General features: G+C 38.4%; 1 non-coding gene across 1 annotated transcript; it reads left to right on the top strand.

The window, feature by feature from the left end:
- The first annotated feature begins 19,467 nt into the window (after positions 1–19,467).
- Positions 19,468–19,940, top strand: LOC107399119 (uncharacterized). Its single transcript, XR_010333512.1, has 3 exons — positions 19,468–19,597; positions 19,658–19,717; positions 19,769–19,940. It is a non-coding gene; the product is annotated as an uncharacterized LOC107399119 (transcript).
- The last annotated feature ends 200 nt before the right edge of the window (positions 19,941–20,140 follow it).

Raw genomic sequence — 20,140 nt, 5'->3', positions numbered from 1 at the left:
GTCGTCTTTAAGTCGCGGTTATTCAAAATTTAGGCCCATAAGGAGAATTTTTGTATTAATGGACGTAACTTTAGACGTTTAAGCACGGCTAGATGGTTTAAGCTATCAAAAAATATAAACTTTAATATATGTTTTTCGGCTAATAACAAACGGATAAGCTACTTTAAATCACAACGTATGTCACTATAAAAATTATAGTTGACCGTTCGTTGACCACATTTGCAGTATCAGGATTCTTTAGATACACTTTTCCGTCGTTTCTTGCATAAAACGTTGGACGCAACATAGTTAAAATTAATTTTTTTCAAAAATTCACAAAGTTAGGTTATGATCATTTAGACTCTTACTGTGACGTCACAATGTCAACATGCAGGCCTGGAGTTCGAGACGGCAATGGTAGTGGGGATCAGTGGCATCCACCACCACCAGTACATGATGATAGTGATGATCTTGACAGGTATGCTGTGGGTTATATTGGTGGATTTCTTGTTCATAAACTCTCTTTGGAGGAATATGAATGTGACATCTGCCAACGTAATCTACAACATACTGGCGATCCAGATCACCGTCACCACCGGCTGGTGGAAATGCTAGAATATGATAGTGAAGAGCACAGAAGGCTGAAGTATATAAATGTGAATGTAATTCTGGTGTTACTTCACATTTATAGTCAGCTAAAGGTACTTGTACCGTCAGTGCTCTATCACAATCAAATTGTAGCAAGGATAGTCAGCCACCTAAGACAGTCTTTGGATTTTGATTTCGATTGTTGTTCACATTCTGAAGCAATTAAAACTCAACTTTTTGAGAAATTTGTAAAATTTCATATTTTCACATATCTCAAAAAGTTGAGTTTGATTGTTTTGGGTAAAACGAATGACTCTGAGATCGATAATGAAGATCCATTGCAAAAGGAAATGCATGTGTTATATTCACGTTACAGGAGTCGCAATAGACGGTCTTAATCTCCAAATATCGTGAATAAAATATGTGTAAAGTACTCTTAGGAACCGGTGAAAGTACATCGCTCATTAAATACAACAGCAATAAGGATGATTTAAAAGTTTAGGACCAAGTCTCGAATGGTGATAACTGATAAGAGACGTTCAATTTAGCATAAAAATGAAATCAGATTCTTTTCCAAGCAACTTGATTTTTAATTTAAGGAAAACTACACCAATTCGTGATTTTTTTTAACATAAAACTCTGAAGAACTACGTCTCGTGAATATAAACTACAATAATTTTTTGTAACAGGAATTTTAACTACGTTTAATGCCTTTTATCAGGCATTAAGAGATGGTCCGAAACTTTTGAATCACCTGGGTTCGTCAAGTTTTACACTCAGGCACTTTACACCTCTTAGAAGAGAGAAAAAAAATATAAAATAAATATATTCCACTGCACTGATATCCAATCTCGCTAGGAAAAAAAAATATTTTTACGATTGATTCATTTGCCCAATAAAAAAGAAAAAAACCATTTGACCAAAAAATAAATTTTTGAAAACCACCACCCTGATGGAGACCTTTTGTGGAAGTGATTTACAATTTTACCAAAATTCATGGGAAAAAAGCTGCCCCAATATCAAAACAGAAATTAAAAATCAACGACACATTTTCTCAAAAATTTAATTAGGCACTTCGATGCACTACCTGAAAATACACCTATGGACCAAAGATCGTTGAGATTAGACTATAGTTAACTAAGCGAAAGTGAAAAAATACACCATACAAGTAATAATTTTAAAGATTGGTCAAATCGTTCTTATATACAATAAAATCACATACGATTTTTTTAGAATTTTAGATACATTACAAAGAGGTGAAAAGTGCCTGAGTGTAAAACTTTTTTTTACTTATGTTGTTGTTGCATTTAATGAGAGATTTGTTGGGAATTGTTTTAAGTTAAACTTCAAAATTAGAAAATCATTACATTCTATTTTATGTGGCTTAGTATAAGTATTATCAGTTCACTTTTATAAAAAGCATGTCCTAGTATAAGTAACAAAGCGAATAATGCATTTATAACTTTCGTTAAAATGCAACTAAAATCTTACACTGTACAAAAAAACACTTTCATTATCGAAGCTTATTTCCGAATTGGATATTTAATAAATTCATTCTATGTCTGAATGCTTGTTATTAGTTCTATAAAATGGCATTTCTGATTTTACAAGAAAAATTCATAAGCGACTAAATGAAAATCATTTTAATACACCTTGACTTTATGCGCTATAATATTTTGAAGTTTAACTAAAATTATCCTAACTAATGATGCTTTAAGGTTGTTATACAGGGTGTATCAAAAATACGTGTCTTAATTTTAACAGGTAACGGTAACAGAACTCAAAAAATAAAACATCTTTTTGATTTGTAATTTTTCAATAAAAAATTGCAAATTTGCTTAAAATTTGGAAAAAGATAACATACTGAAACGTGTACTCGAGCCAAACAATTTTCGTTATGACAGAAACGGACAATTTAAACAATTTAAAACAACAATGAAAATTACAAACTAATTATTAAACACTGACCGGCTCTCGTTTGCACAAAAGAAAGGAGAAAAACAGTGAAAATAATAAATAAGAATTTTGCAAAATGTTATATAGAAAAGTTGTTGTTTTTGATGAGTTTTATCACGTGGTAAAATTAACACATGTATTTCGGATACACACTGTTTGTGTGATTCTTAAACAGACCAGTTAAAATTTCCCAAAAGATATACCGATTTTACAACTTTTACTTCTTCATCACTTTATGAAGGATGTGTCAGTCAATTGAGCTATAACAGTAAATAAGAATGGGCAAAATGAGTCTAGCTTTTTTGGATGAAGTAAAGGAATTTTTGTAATCCTATAATAAAAATGTAAAAAATGACAACCGAATAAAATTTAACTGCTCAATTTTGTCAATTTAGCTTAGCTTACGGACCCTAAGAACATTTACATTAAAAGAACTCACACAACCATCTTTGGGATGGTATAAAACAACCTTTTGCGTATGCGGCTTAATTTTTTAGACTGGCTTTCAATTTATCTTTGGATGTTAGTAGTAGTCTTTAATTATTGGTCAATGCACAATCCTCATTATTAGCTCAAATATTGCTTGTAAACAAGTTTTTCTTCCACTTTCAGTCTTTTCATACTCCAAAAAACTGTTGGGTTGATTTTGTATAAACTTCTTTCGTTCTTATGGGGAAAATTTCTGATATTTATTGTTATTTATTTATTTATATATTTATTCATTCTTAATTTTTTGTTAAGTTAAGAAGTCATTGTTTTTTTATTTGTTTATTTATTCAGGCATACACTGAATATTATATTCATATGTTATAGAACCGTTCCTATTTTATTTTATTTAGGTCTAGTTTCTGGTACCATTAAAATTCGGTTAAATTTTACCTCTGTTAGTTGATAAGGTAATGCTTATGTGATTGGTGTTGCTATGTTTTAATTGCTGTTCAGATTTATTTCTCCGTTAAATATGTTATCAGAAATTGGCTTTAAACAGCTAAGAAAAATGTTAAACATTACTGTAAAATTTGTTTCTCCCTGTTTTTCTTTAACTTAAGCCGTACTAACTTTCAGAGAATCACACGGAAACACAGTTCTAATTTGTGACCTATTTCACTCCAAATAATGTAAGTGTGTTAGTGTTTGTTTTTTGGTTTTGAAACAGCAAATTTACTACAGACTGATCCAGAAATACTGAGTCTGTTGGCAACACATTTGAAAGTATTTGTGCTCGTAATTTGCAACACTGTAACCGAATTCGATTTCTCTTGACAATTATTTGACGTACAACCCTACAAGAATGTTAAATTGTTGTTAACTGGAAGAGTACTCTATTGGTATCCTTAAAAATTTAAGTCCAGTGTTGCCAACAGACTCAGTATTTCTGGATCAGTCTGTATTTACTGTGTATTTATAGTTATTTTAATTCAGGACTGCTTTTACAATCGTCGGATAACTTTATTCTGGGAATAAATTTTGAAAAATACATTGTAACAATTGCAACTGTAGTAATTATACCACAAATAACTTATCCGGGGTTTATCTGACGATTGTAAAATCCACCCTTAGTCAACAAACATTGTGTTTAATTTGAAACAGTATAGATGTATGTTAAAAAATCACCAATAAATTTTTAAAATATTGCAATTTTTTATTTATGCTGCATTTGCGTTTTCTTTGCACATGTTTGCAATGACAGTTTTTAGTATTTTGTTACTAAAAGCTGTTGTTGCAAACATTTGCAAAGATTACGAAAAATTATATTATTTTATGACTAAGTAGAGGTTGGAGCCATTTAAATTTACCGCCATTATGCTCGCGACCACCTAATGATGGCGCTGCAATCTCTCAACCGCCACCAACAAGGAAAGATTCAGTTCTATCTATCTCTTATTCTATGGTCGAGTCCGAGCAGTCGTCGAGAGCAGTCCTGTTTCCGATCTTCTCCAATCGACTTTCGAAGAGCCACGTTCAGTCTTCAGTCAGGTACAATTTAACGTCTCGGCGTTAAATCAAGTCCCGCCCCTTTGTTTAGTTTACGGTCGTGCTCGATTTAACCTTATGGCTAAATTTTTGCTCCGTCTGAACTAACAAGTTCAAAATTCGACTTTTTCAAGCCGCAACAAACTCATACACGGCTTTTTCAAGCCGAAATTCAAAATCGGCTTTTTCAAGCCGACTTTTGTTCAAAAAGCGTGTTTTTTCAACGCGCTGATTGGCAAATAAAAAGTTTCACACGAACTTTCTCCGACTTCGAAACGTGTTTTTCAACACGTTAGAAGGAGGTAAAGTTCCTTTTTACAAATAACTAGAGTTCACAAGAGAGTAATGAGTGAAAAAATGGCGGTTTCAAGTCCCCCATTGACACTCGAAGCCATCATGGGCGCCATGAAGACCCTTCTGGCACCCATCAACGAGAGACTCCAGCGTCTCGAAGAGGCAGTCTTTTCAGACAAAGCCTCCGAAGCCGGTTCCACTTCGACATTCACCGGGTTTTCAGCACATTCGCTGAAATCCGGGGAATCCCAGGATTTCATGGAAACCGAGGGTTTCAGCCCAGTGAAAACTGGGAAGAAACGAGGAGCTCCATCCCCATCCCCCGTCGACAATGAGATCGACACAGGGAACAGGTTCTCGAATCTGTCGAACGAGGATGACTTCGAGCCGACCCCATCGGATGTCGAAAATGGGGAAGAAAGAGAGATGGAAGAGAGGAGGAAGAAGAAGAAGTCATCTTCACCCAAGCCCTCTCCCAGGATCGCCACTTGGGCCTCCGTCGCGGCGGCCCCAAAGTGCTCCACCTCGGCAGCCCCCAAGTACTCCAACCCGGCAGCCCCCCGGATCTCCATCCCGGCAGCCCCCCGGGTCTCTCCCCCGACAGCCCCTCAGGGCTCCACCCCGACAGCCCCCATTTTAAAGGCCCCACGAATTCCGCCGATTTTCTTGAGAGACGCAGGAAAATGGCAACGCGTTTCGTCCGTGGCCAATAAACGGAAGTACGGATTCACAAAGGCGAGGAGCGTGAGTGATCAGATCCGAATTCAGCCAACTACCGTAGCTGATTTCAGATCATTCACGAAATTCATGGACGAGGAGAAAATCCCGTACCATACCTTCACCCTCCCTGAGGAGAAGAACACCAGGGTCGTCCTGCGCGGGATTCCAGTCCAGGTATCCATGGAGGCAGTGCTCCAGGACTTGAAGCTCCAGGGCTTCAATCCTGTCTGCGTCCACCGGATGCACGCCGGAAAGAGGCAACTCCCGTTGGTGCTCGTCGAGGCATCACTCAGCCAGACAAAGGACGTCTGGCAAATCAAGACCGTCTGCAGCCTGATGGTCAAGGTTGAAAAACCGAAGAAATCAGGCAAAGCAGCACAGTGCCATCGGTGCCAGCGATTTTTCCACGCGCAGAGGAACTGCACGGCAGAACACCGATGTGGCAAGTGCGGGGAAGCACATGACACAAAAGTGTGCACGAAAGAGAGCAAGGAGCCTCCCAAGTGTGCCAATTGTAATGGCCCCCACACGGCCAATTACAGAGGCTGTCCGCAGTTCCCCAAGCTGCAGAAAACCGCCACCCCCAGGACAACCGCCCCCGCCAAGGTCGCCGCCCCCAAGGCAGCAGCCCCCAAAAAGGCCGCCGCTCCCAAGCCAACAGCCGCCCCCAAGATCGTCGCTCCCAAGGCAAACCCCACCGCCACCAAAGGCAAAGGAGGCGCCAAAAACACCGCTCATCAGCGTCAAACGGTGACCTTTGGTTTGCAGAGGAACCAGATTGCCACGGCCGTGGCAATGGCAAAGAGCCCAGAAGAGTTGGCTGAAAAACTCTCAACCTTTGTCGCTCTTCTTTTGAATCGTTGATGGGTGCAAATCAACTGATCCAAAATTCTTTTCAGGTGGCGTTCTGGAACGCCAATGGTCTTCGAGCGGCCCGGGACGAGCTCGAAGAATTCGTCGACAGGCTGCAACTTGACATCGTACTTGTGTGCGAAACAAAGTTGCAACCTCAAACGACGGACCCAAAAATTCGGGGTTTCACTCTCCACAGGGCGGACAGAGGGATCGGCCCAGGAGGAGGAACGGCAATTTTTGTAAGTAACAGAATTAAACATTCTGTTCTAGCAACACCCGATTTTCGCAACATGGAAGCCGTGGGCATCAACGTAGCCACTGCAAATGGGCCCCTGCGCCTGTTTGCATGCTACAACCGACCACAAATTCCAATTCTCGAAGAGGACCTGCAGACACTTTTCGACGGCAACACACCAACGATCGCTGCTGGTGATTTCAACGCCAAGCACATCAACTGGGGAAGCCGCCGTTCGAACAGGAACGGAAACATCCTCAACGGCTTCACGGATCAACACCTGGACATCTCCGTCATGGCTCCGGTAGAACCCACGTTCTACCGAAACTCGGACGGTGCTGCTGACATCCTTGACGTAGCAATCGTCAAAAACGTCGTGCACCAGGTTCGGCTGACGGCAATAAACGACCTCTCTTCGAATCATAACCCCGTCCTGATGCAAATCGGGAACGAGACAAACGATCCGATTGTATGTCGTTATACCTCAGTGGATTGGAGGAAGTTCACCAAGCACCTGGTGAACAACTTCGGAACAATCCCACCGATAAGATCCACAGAAGAAATCGACGAGGCGGTCCAATCCTTCGAGACGAAGATCCGGGACGCCATCGCCTCCGCCACCAGGGAACGGAGAACTCCGGCCCCAAGACTGGAGATTTCATGGGAAATCAGGGACCTCATCAGGGCAAAAAGGCGAGCCAGACGGATTGCACAACGTACCGGTTTTCCGGTGGACCGTGCAGAAGCCAACCGGCTGAGATGGGAGGTGAGAAAAGCACTTTCTGATTTCAGAAACGAGAGATGGGAAGCCAAGCTTCAATCTCTCACCACCGAGGACAACTCCGTCTGGAGAATGTCGAGGGTGCCGAGATCCGACCGAAAACCGCTTCCACCAATCCACAGTGAGAACGGGATCGTCTTCACCGAGGAGGAGAAAGCAGAAGCATTCGCATTGAGCATGAGCAGACAATGCTCACTCAACCTCACGAATGCGGACCTGGACCACGTCGAAGAGATCGAGGATCACGTGGAATCCATCGCCACCGAGGACCCAGATGAACCCCTGACCCCGACAACCCCCGAAGAAGTTTCCGGAGTGATTCGGAAACTGAAGAAACGGAAGGCATCCGGACCAGACGAAATCAGCAACAGGGCTCTCAAGAACCTTCCGCTGAAAGTCATCGTCGAACTGACAGGTATTTTAAATGCAATGTTCAGTTTCAGATATTTTCCACAGCGTTGGAAAATGGCAACGGTCATTTTCATCACGAAACCGGGGAAGGACCCAAAGTTTCCCCAGAACCACAGGCCAATCAGCTTGCTGTCGGCTGTGGGAAAGGTCGCAGAACGTCTCATCCGCTCCCGCCTCCTCCAGCTCACCCAGGAGCGGCACATCGTCCCCGATGAACAATTCCGCTTTCGGTCGAATCATTCAACAACTGATCAGCTACTACGAGTCGTAGAGCACGCTTCCATCAGTATCGAGCGCAAGCAAGTTACTGGTGCAGTGTTTCTCGACGTGGCAAAAGCATTCGATGCGGTTTGGCATGATGGGCTTATTTATAAGCTCCATCAGACTGGCATTCCGCTCGCAATGGTTCAAATGATCAGATCGTTTCTCGATGGACGCCGTTTCCAGGTGAGAATCAATAACTCTGTTTCAGATCCCCAGGAGCTGGAAGCCGGAGTCCCTCAGGGCTCCGTTCTTTCACCCCTTCTTTACTCCATTTTCACCCACGACATCCCAAAAACTGACCGTACGACACTGGCAATATACGCAGATAACACAGCGATTCTCACCAGATCGAAGCAACCCTACATGGCTACCCGCTACTTGCAGGAGTCTGTGGAACGCATCGAGCGCTCTTGTTGACACGACGTAGAGTCAGCCCTGATGGGTTTGTTCGAATGTTCAACGCGGATATTCCCTGGTCTGACCAGGTCAAATATCTCGGGGTCATTCTGGACAAAAAACTCTCCTTCGGCCCACATCTTGACTACGCACTCGCGAAGGGCAAGATGGCCACGGGAATGCTGAGATCTCTCGTATGTCGGCGGAGCGCGTTGTCAATTGACAACAAGCTCTTGTTGTACAAATCAGTGATCCGACCTACCATGACTTATGCTTCTGTGGCTTGGGCGTTCGCGCCCTGTAAGACTCGGATGCATAAGTTACAAACTTTCCAAAACAAATTTCTCCGTCAAGCATTCAACGCCCCGTGGTTTGTTCGCAACAACCAATTGCACCGAGAGGCGAAGATGCCGACGATGGAGGAATTCTTCCGTGAGACCGCCGAGCGAGCCTTTTCGAAGGCGGAAGCCCACCCGAACCCCCTGGTCCGAGAGGCCGTTGACTACGACGAAAACGGTCCGTCCAGATGCAAGAGGCCAAGGATGGCTCTCTTGTGATCGAAAAATGCCTTTTCACTCGGATCTTCCGAATCTGGTAAGCATCAAATGTCATTGCCACATTTATCTGTCGCAGCTCCTTTCAGATTCCATCAAATGGATCACTTCGGGGGGATCCCCGGAGCGCCCTCTTCTTTTCTTCTGGCGCCATGCAAACCGGCATGGCTGCCCAGCGTGCGTTCAGGGATGAAGGACCAATGGTTCCGATCCCTAAGGTGACGCGAGGGGTTTTAGTGGGTATTGTCGGCTTGCACATTTACCGACCGAGTCCCACATAACCAGACCTAGTCTGGTATGCGTAAAAGCATTTCCCCTCTCCAAAAAAAAAACCTTCGATACGAATTGTCGCTCCACCCACACTCACCCCTTGTGAGCTCATTGGATGTCGGCTAAGGGTTGTTTAGCATAAAACGAGCCACCCTTGGCCACATTCAGAGAGTCTCCAATGAGTGTTCAATCAGTATTCAGTCAGTCTCCATTGAGTATTCATTCCCTTCTTAAACCTCGCTGGTCTCTGCGATGGGCGCTATCGACCCTCCACCAGCTCTCCAATTTCTCCCCTGTCTCACTTAACACCGACTCAGTCGTTTTATTCCAACAAAACCCCGAACTTTTCAGTTCGTAACTCCAAATGAAGCTTCGTACAAGTAAACGACCATTGTTACCGCTGCTACGCTGAGCTGCGCCACAAGGGCCAAAAGCTTCGCGGTAACAACATTACTGAAGCGCTGACGAGCAATTAAAAAAAGATGAAAGATATTACTGTCTCAATCGATTAAAAAAAATGTTGTTTGCGCATGTGTCTCCAACGGTTCACACTTGAGTACTGTCAAAATGGTGGCTCTGGTTGTGATGGGACACAGAATCAATAAAACTATTAAACTTGTTGCGACCCTTCGACACTTCATTGTATCTTCAGGCGCAAAATTTTTGTCTGTTGAACACGTGCGGCACGCAGCCTAACGGTGAGCAAACAAACTAACTCGACAATAGCAGGAAATTCAAACAGGACATTTTACTTATTTTCCATACTTAAAGGATTATAGTAAAAAGTTTTTGACATCCTTGACTAATTGATTGCAATAAATAAGACCAAATTTCTTAATAGTTATTCCTTTAATGAGTTTGACTGAAAATCGGACGGTCTATTTCACGAGTGAAATATTAAACCACGAGTAAAAACGAGTGGTTTATCATCCACGAGGTGAAATAAATGAACTGATTTACATGAAAACTAAAAAAATAATCCAAAAATTAATCTGACGTTTTGCATTGAGAAATGCTAAAGAGTTCTCAAAACTTACACAGAAGAAAAACCGGAAATTTGGACAGTGTCGAAGAATAAAAGGTTTTAAATGAAACGACGATTTGCAACGTTTCATTTAAATAAAAAATATTATCAGGCTTTTAACTTGTTTACATTCTTGGAAGTAAACATTAAAAGATGGAATTGAAAATAAATTAATAACAACTGTACATGCAGACACGGTCGTGGTCGAATTGATTCTCAATAATCTCTAGAAGTATAATTCTGTAAAAGGTGATGGTCGAATTAGTTCCCGGGTGATGGTCGAATTGGCTCCCGCATGAGCAGGTAGGTAAAAGGGATTAAGCCAAATATATGTTAATATTTTAGATTTAAAGCTGGTAGAAATGTTAAAATAATTATTTTCTTGGCACAAAATCCAACAACAAATTTCATTTATTTATGGCTAACTGGTTATTTAAAAAAAAGGAGAATGTAATTTTTTAAGGTCAATGCTCTCCTGTAAATTTCGTAAAATGTTTCGTCACAAGTAATTACTATTAAGACATCTCACATGATGACGTTGCGTTCGTTAATATGTCTATTAATACTATTAAAGCATCAAAATGGAGACAATTTACAAATATAATTTTAACATTTTTCGACAAAGTACCCATTAAGTTCTATGCGCCTTCTCCATCGTTTTGGAAGTACTTGAATACTCAAAGAAATATTTATCCACAGCCTTTAAATTGTTAAAATACGATTTGTTTTTGAACGTTTTGGAACTTGTAAATTTGTTCATACACTTACAAACGCCATTTCTGTTATCATAATACTTTAATCTGTTTATCTTACCTACCTGACCGACGGGAACCAATTCAACCATCCTCGGGAACCAATTCGACTATAATTAGATAGGATTACAGAATTTGAGAACCAATTCGACTCGTTCCATTTAGCGAACTTGCGGACATAAATAACTATTTATTAAATAATACTTCTTGTTGGATTTTCTTGGCATGGATATTAACTAAAATAATGTTTAAAAACCCGACACACCTGAGGATGACCACCTTGTGGCCAGATGGGCTGATTGACAATGACTGCATCCCGATTGCGGAAGTATTTTCCCAACAACTGTCCGAAAAGTGCTAATATGTTTACTTCTGTGGGGCAATAGCAATAGCTAACCGCCTAAAAGAGACTACTTACGGAGTAGGAAGACTACGAATGGACAATTACGTAAGCGAAAAAGCTTGCTTCCCGGTCAAAAATATGAATTTCTAAAAGCCCTCATTTAGGATTGACCACCACGTGTGATCGTGTAAATCTTTTCGTAGCCGCCGTAATTCCAATTTTAACGTTTCACATCCAAATACTTATGCATTTTTAAAAGTTTTAGCAGATTTACTAATAGATGTATATAATATTAAGCTAATCAGTGCTTTAGATTCAAATTTAGATTCTAATATTCTAAACGGACGACAATTTGAAAAAAAAATGTCACACATATAGGTGCAAAATTTATATTTTGCAATATAAGACATAGCTGTTGACCGTAATAAACGGTATTTTCGGCCATCAATCCCCATGTGAGCTTAAGATTAGCTGATTAACTGACAATTTTTACCTTGTGGAAAAATTACATAAGACCTTCCGTCAAGTCACAGTGATATTGCGGTTGTATTTGTATAAACCCTCATTTCCAGTAGACTTGATACTGTACCCCAAAGAAGCACCCCACCGTCATCACTAACTTAAAAATTTTAATCTACTTGCTGATGCTATGGTTTACCCACTTCTTTTTCCATACGGAGAAATGAGATACGAACTACAATTTACTGCGAACGTACGAAGGCAATAGAAGACGAGCAGACGCCGAGGCTATGACATGACAACGCCGAAGCTATGATATGACAACTCCTCCTCAAGGCATACAAGAACAAGGGGAAAACAAAAACCGATTGACAACAAACAGAAAAACCAAAGTCACAATCAGAGAATTCTACAGATTCCGTCCTCAAGTTCGAGACCAATTTTTTATTTTACATAATAGCGGCAAGCTACTTCAACAGTACACTGTGGATGCCTGGGTGAGAACAGATTCAGACTATTTTATGGTGGATAAAGCAAAACCCAAAACAACAAGAGTAGCTGAATATACAGCAATAAGGCGGTATCTAGAAAACAGAGCGGTGAGGGAAAATGCAAGAATTGGCAAAATTACCATTTCACCGTCAACGTCAGTTAATAGCCCACGAGAAAAATAAAGAAGACTTAATGCAATATCTTATCTGCAATGCAATTGCTTAATGCAATGACATTAGTAGCAAGACACGGCAAACCGGATCTATTCATTACTATGACATGCAACCCCAAGAGGCCAGAAATACACATACAAACAAAAGTATGAACAACATAGGCCGGACCTGGTGTGCAGAGTGTTTCATACCAAACTACTTCATTTAATCGACCAAATTTCAAATAGACAAATTGTTGACGTTGTGCTAAATTATATGTGTAGTGTAGAATTTCAAAAACCGGGTCTACCCCATGCATATATCTTAGTAGTTTTGACACCCGAAAATAAATTAAATACAGAAGAATTAGTTGTTGCAGCTGTATCAGCCAAAATACCAGATGAAGAAAATGAACCATGTATTACATGTTGGTAAAACAACACTACATACATAAACCCTGTAGTATGCAGCAAACATTATACCAAACCATTTTCTGAAGATACACTCTTACTAGGAGATAATCCATTGCGTCAACCCGATAAAAACGAGCAAACAATAGAAGAACAATAGACAATGAAGACACTGCTATTGACAATAGATGAATTGTGCCCCATAATAAATACATATACCTATCAGGATATTACGACTGTCACATGAATGTAGAGTGTTAAGGGTCTATGTATACCATCAAGTATCTACACAAATATGTCGAAAAAGGAGCCGATTACATTACCATACAAGCGCAACACCATCAACCAAATGCAGATTGGGACGATGCTAAACAATACCAAGATTACCGCTATATCAGTTCCACTGAAGCAGCATGGAGGTTGCTGCAATTTCCTTTGAGTGACTGATCACATGGTGTTTACAGTTTTACCAGTTCACTTATCAAATTAACAAGAAATCTTATTTGAAGAGGATAAAGTGTTGAGCACAATTTTGACTATCGAATAATCACTTATCGAATGATTTCAATCAACTACCCAATAAATCATCCAAAAAAGTCATTCATTCATTTCATTCACTCGTTTGAGCAAATGAATGAAAAAGCACATGATCAGTCACTGCGCACCCTATTGTTTAACAATATGTTTTTAATGTTTGTTATTTTTTAATTATTTATTTAATATATAAATTACTTTATCCACAATCACATTATAATTGGAGTTTTATCCACACTCACGAAGCATATAAAATGACCTATTATCCACTGGTGGAATAATAGTATATTATAAACTGCTCCACAAAAGTTAAGGAAGTCCAATTATTTTAACATCAAACACAAACTATCACTTTTCCAGCATTGGGTCCTAATAAAAACAAATCAGTAAACATATACACTATCGGACAAAAGTAAGGCAACATTTTGAAAAATATAGAAATTAATGTCTATCTAATGTAAATAAATTATGATCCGGCAAAATATGGTATTATTAAAAGAATCAAAGGAAGCTACTGTCATTAATGTCAAGTAATTATTTATTAAGGTTGAAAAAAACCGCTTTGTTGACTTGTAGTGTAAAAAAGGATTATTTTAAGACGACAAAAGTAAGGCAACATTTAGATTTTTTTCAAAAAATGTTGTTATAATGAAAAATTTGTTAGGCCAATATTAACAGTTCGTCTTGTGCAACAAGAGCCATGCCAACGGGTACACCATGGGTACACCAATTGGTAAAGAGTTGAAAGAAAGAGTGATAGATGCTTTCTTAAACAATGAAAAACAAGCGGATATTGCAAGAAGATTTCAACTGCCTAAATACAGCGTGTCTAAAATAATTATTCGCTACAACGAAAGAGGACATTTAAACAATAATCCAAAATCGGGAAGACCACAAAAAACCACTATAAACATGGACAGACGCATTAAAAGAATTTCGGAAAACGATCCATGGAAATCTGCATCTAAAATTATAGCGGAAATACCGGAAGTAGGAGTTAGTACACGAACAATTCAAAGAAGACTGGTTGCAGCAAAGCTTTTTAGTAGACGTCCTGCTAAAAAACCTTTGATTTCCGAAAGAAATAGACGCGCCAGACTTCAATTTGCAAGAGAACATTTGAATTAATAATAATAATAATAATAATAATAATTCGTACAGCCATTGATCTCTTCCGAGATATCGGCTCCGTCATATCGAGCATGTTAACTTTGTTAGTTAACAAAATCATCAAGTTTATAATAACAATGCTCTAATAAATATGATTTCAACTTAGATTTAAATTGTGTCAACGAATTTAGCAAACGAATGTCCTGCGGCAAATTTCTGAAAATCTGAACAGACTTATAATAAACACCAGTTTTAAAAAAAGAGGAGTTATGTTCTGGAATTCGGATGTCTTTACAGAACCTTGTAACTTTATTAAAACTTACATCATATTTGTCTTTATTTTTTTCAAAGAGATGCTCATTCTCTTTCACAAATACTGCGAGACTGTAGATATACATTGATGTTAGAGGTAGAATTCCAAGTGATTTAAAAAAGGGCTTACAACTCTCATGTGGTTTTTTGAAAAGCATGCATCGTATGATTCTTTTTTGCAACACAAAGGCTTCTTTTGAACTGGTAGAAGAGCCCCAAAATATTAATCCATACGAGAGAGTAGAGTGTACATACGCATAATAAAACATTTTTAAAGTATCTATACTTGCACTAGTGCGCAAATTACGAATAATGTATGAATATTTGGCTAGTTTGCGACATACATAATTACTATGTGCGTTAAATTTTAAAGCTTTATCGATGTATAAGCCTAAAAACTTTACTTCATCGGCCAACGGAACAGATTTTGTACCAAGCTTAATATAGATACTGGATGACATTGGGCCATTTCTATATTGTACCACACGAGTTTTGTTCATATTTAATTCTAAAAACTGAGCCTCACAATATTTATACATTTTAGAAATTGCGTCCGAAGCTTCCGCAGAAGTAGTGTGTAGGTCTTTACCTATTGCTAGACAAGATGTATCATCAGCAAATTGACAGGGTGAGTATTTATTTAAAGATTCTTTAAGATTGTTTACATAAAGAATGAATAGCAGCGGCCCCAATATGGATCCTTGAGGAACACCTTTTGAAATGGTTTTTGGCTCGGACAACACATTCAAGATAGCGCCATTACTGTTATAAGTGAAACGAACTCTTTGAGACCTGTCGGATAAATAAGATCGGAAAAGTTTTCATGCAATGCCTCTGACACCAATATTGAACAACTTGGTTAACAATATTTCATGATCAAGTGTGTCAAATGCTTTTGTAAGGTCAAAATAAATACCGATGACTGATTCCCCACGATCTAAACAGTTTACAATACAATTTAATGTTTCAAAAATTGCAGAATTTGTAGAACGACCTTTAAGAAACCCATGCTGACAATTGGAGAGAAAGTTGTTGGATACGAGATAGTTGTAAAGACGATTGTACAATAACCTTTCAAACACCTTAGAAAACGCTGGTAAAAGAGATATAGGACGGTAGTTGTTGATATCTGCTCTGGATCCTTTACCTTTATAAACAGGAACTACAATAGCTTCCTTTAAAGATTGCGGAAATACGCCTGAACTAAAAGAGTTATTAATAGCATTTGCCAAAATCTCAGAGATATTTTGATTAACATCTGCCAAAATATTACAGGGAACTTTATTAGATCCAGAAGCTTTCTTTTTTGATACACTTTTTATAATGGCTTCAACCTCTAGTTTATTAGTTGGAAGAAGAAAAAAACTGGAAGAGCAAGATGTACTAAAAGTATTATTAAATTTATTCTTGAGTAAACTATCATCACTGACAATAAAGTGTCTATTAAACATATTTGCCAGAATTGTAGGATCTTTTGTTAAGACGCCAGAACTATTATGTAATTCTATATTACGAGTTTGTGTTGATGAAGTACTAGAAGATCTGATAATGTCCCAAGCCACTCTACTTTTATTGTTACCAGCCTCAATAATCCTTTTATCGTTATAATCAATTTTTGCCTTATTTATCAATTGTCTATATTCTTTCTTTTTTATATTATATATATTTTTTAAAGTTGTATTATTCGGGTAGCTACAAATAATATGAAATAAATCTTTTAATAAAAGTGACATGCGTTTCATTTTTTCTGTTACCCAAGAAGTTTTCTTCTTTAGATTCCTTTTAACAGTGGTTTTCCTCAAAGGAAAGACATTATTGAAATGCGCATCAAAAATTGATTTAAAGCTTTCAAAGTCTATATCAGAGTTGGAGTTGCTGAAGAGAGCATCTTGTTGTAATGTTGATACAAATAAGTTACGATTATTTACGTTGAAGTTTCTGCGCAAGTAAGACGTGGGTTTTATATTATTAATTTCAAAACAGGTCACAAGTAATTGTCCCAGATGGTCGGAAACATGTGAATCAATAAGATGGCATGAGTCTTTTGGAAGGTTAGTAAAGATGTTATCTATACAAGTTGCACTATTTACACTAACCCGAGTTGGTTCCAGAATTTGCTTTACTAAATTAAAGGAACTAAAAGTGTTTATTAAAGATAAGCTTGACGAAGAGACAACGGAAAAATCGACGTTAAAATCACCACATATCACAATATTTAAAGATTTCTTTTGAAGTTCTTCTAGCAAATTACAGAGGTTATATTCAACCAATAATTGGACAGCGCAAGATTGGAAGAAAGTTCTGTTTAGTGACGAAACTCGATACAAATTATTTAATTCGGATGGAATGAAACGTGTGAGACGGCCAATCAATACACGATTCAACCCCAAGTATGTTACACCCACTGTTAAACATGGTCATGGTAGCGTTTTTCTGTGGGGGTGTTTTTCGTGGAATGGTGTGGGTCCGTTGAGCTTTATTGAGGGTAATATGGATCGGTTCATCTATAGGGACATACTCCAAGATGTAATGCTGCCGTATGCAGAATGGGAAATGCCTCTTCGTTTTATCTTTCAGCAAGATAACGACCCCCCCAAACACACTTCTGCATTGGTCAGTGAGTGGTTCCAAAATAATAATATTCATGTTTTGCAATGGCCTGCCCAATCACCAGACCTCAACCCAATTGAGAACTTATGGGAAGAGGTAGAGCGACGAATCCGGATACAAAGATTTCCCAACAAGCAATCTTTGATAGATAAAATCAAGGAAGTGTGGTCAAATCTGAATGAAAATGTTATTCAAAAATTAATTTCTTCAATGCCCAGACGGTGCCAAAAAATTATACTTAATAACGGCTATGCCATAAATTATTGAATTTTTCGTTCTATTTATTTAAACTTTAGTGTTGGGTAGTGTTATGTAAATGTTGAATTAAATAAAATTTGAGTTGAAAATATTTTCTGACAATGTTGCCTTACTTTTGTCGCATTAATATCGGGCTTTTTTATATTTCAAGCTAGTAGTATGTCATAATAATTACCCACAGGCTATCCATTTTCAACACGAATAAGAATATCTTTAAACATTAATTATAAAATTAAATTGAAGGTAAATACCAACTCTTAAAATTTAAAATACCAATATTTGTATATTTTTCAACATGTTGCCTTACTTTTGTCCGATAGTGTATCTGCCTTTATCTTCATTCTTGTTCTATATTTTTACTGATTTTTGTACAATTTTCTACAGTTTGCTATCGCGGCTTTGCGGAGTTATTATTCGAAATCTTAAATTTTTCGTTTAAAGTTAAATTTGTGGCAACATAAGAATGCACCGGCGTAGTAATATTAACAGCAGAAGAAGCCAATAGGGCGATCAGTATGATTGAGGGAGGGCGGCTTCAAGCAGAAGTAGCTCACCATTTCAACGTAAGCCAAAGTATTATTTCACGACTTCGACATCGATATAATGAGACAGGGGCTGTGGCAGAGAGACCAAGAAGTGGACGTCCACGGTCCATAACCCCAGCACAAAATCGCTTCCAAACAATTTCTGCACGAAGGAAACCTTTTAGTACCTGACGGATGCTACGGGAACGACGACTTTTTAACGCCGCAGACATTAATATCTCGATAGAAACGGTTCGGCGACGACTTGGGGAAGTGCACGTGGCTTCACGACGTCCACTTCGAAGAGTTCCATTAACTCCCGAGCATAAACGCCAAAGATTACAATGGGCCACCGAACATGTTCATTGGTAGGAAAAGGGGGACGCTGTACTTTTTTCTAGATGAATCACGATTTGGACGCTCCTCGGATAGTCGTCATGTAAGAATATGGACAACCCCTGGAATACCAAGGCATCGTCGTCCCGTCCAAGAAATTCACCCTTTTCGTGGGGGTACAGTAACGGTGTGGAGTGGCATTTGTTTTAATGGTCATCTGTCATCTCGACATAAATGAATTAGTCCACATGAAATTTGTCCTTTTTAATTTAATGAACAAGTATTCGGTGATAACAAAAAGTATTTTGAAAAACCAACTAAAACAATTATTGGTTCCGCATATGCGTCAACAAAATACCATAATCATCACAAGAACTGAATATATAGTTGAATACAAAAATACTTAACTGAAATTAAAAGTTACAAGCATGTATATTCGATTTTTTTTGTAATCAACTGTCTAAGAGCCGTCAGATTGGGATTACCATAAATAGTAATTTTTTTGAATTAAGGTTGCTGTAATATTTCACCTGGCAAATTCAATTTCCAAATCTTTCAAATTGTCTCCAATTTAAAACACGTACAACAATACATTTAGTTATTTTAGACCCCCTTTAGGCTAACGAATTAACGATTAACACTAAAGTAAATTTCAAAAATGTCCTATCTGGTGTTCACAATGTCAAATACAGAATACAGCCAGTTTCAAAAGTGCTCCAGATTGCAGTACGTGGGAGTATTTGGGAGCACTATCTTTTTTGGAGCCGCATATTAAACCACAAAAGTAATTCAATTGTATTCAAGTCTAAAGTCAACAAAATAGTTACTTTCAACATAACTGTATCTTATATGTTATAATATATTTTACAGAATATTAGGCAACGTGATCAACAAAAAAATTAATAGCGAAGCGGAGATTCTTCCATGTCCTTCCATGACTGAATTCTCAACTTCTTCAATTCCTTCAACTTCTCAACAAGACCTCGATGGTTTTGGAGGAAAAGGTACTTTTAATAATAAGTTAATATTGTTTTTTATAATTATTTATTTTACTATTAAACTAGAAACACCTTCAGCGTCATCTATCACTCCTTCTTTTGTCCCCGAGACCCCAAGACAAAGAGGTTGTTTTTAGCGTGATAAAATATCTGTTTGATTTTTTCATTTTAAATTAGAAACATCCCGAGGAAAAAAAAATGCTGACAGTAATGTTTCTACTTTGATAAACATAGCAGAGAAAATTCAAACCACTGTACAGTCCTCAAAAAATACAATGAATTCATCAGAAGCATTTGAAACATTTGTGGGAATAACGCTTATGGAAATGCCCGCAGAGGTTCGCCAAAATAAAATGAAAGCAATTTGTGATGTTTTGTTCGAATAAAAATAAATGTATTATTTAATTTCACTACTTGTTACCAAATTTTTCCTAAACTACTAAAGTCTTCAGCCTCGGAAAACACAGTCTATTTGCTATGGAACTCCTACATCTGATACGAAATAATAAGCCATTGCGTCGCGAATGTCGTAGTTTTGTCTGCTGGCAA

This window comes from Tribolium castaneum, chromosome 3 (genome assembly GCF_031307605.1).
Source record: "Tribolium castaneum strain GA2 chromosome 3, icTriCast1.1, whole genome shotgun sequence".
NCBI lineage: Eukaryota > Metazoa > Arthropoda > Insecta > Coleoptera > Tenebrionidae > Tribolium > Tribolium castaneum.
Note: the sequence above shows the minus strand (reverse complement) of the source record. Positions and strands in the feature narration are given on the sequence as shown.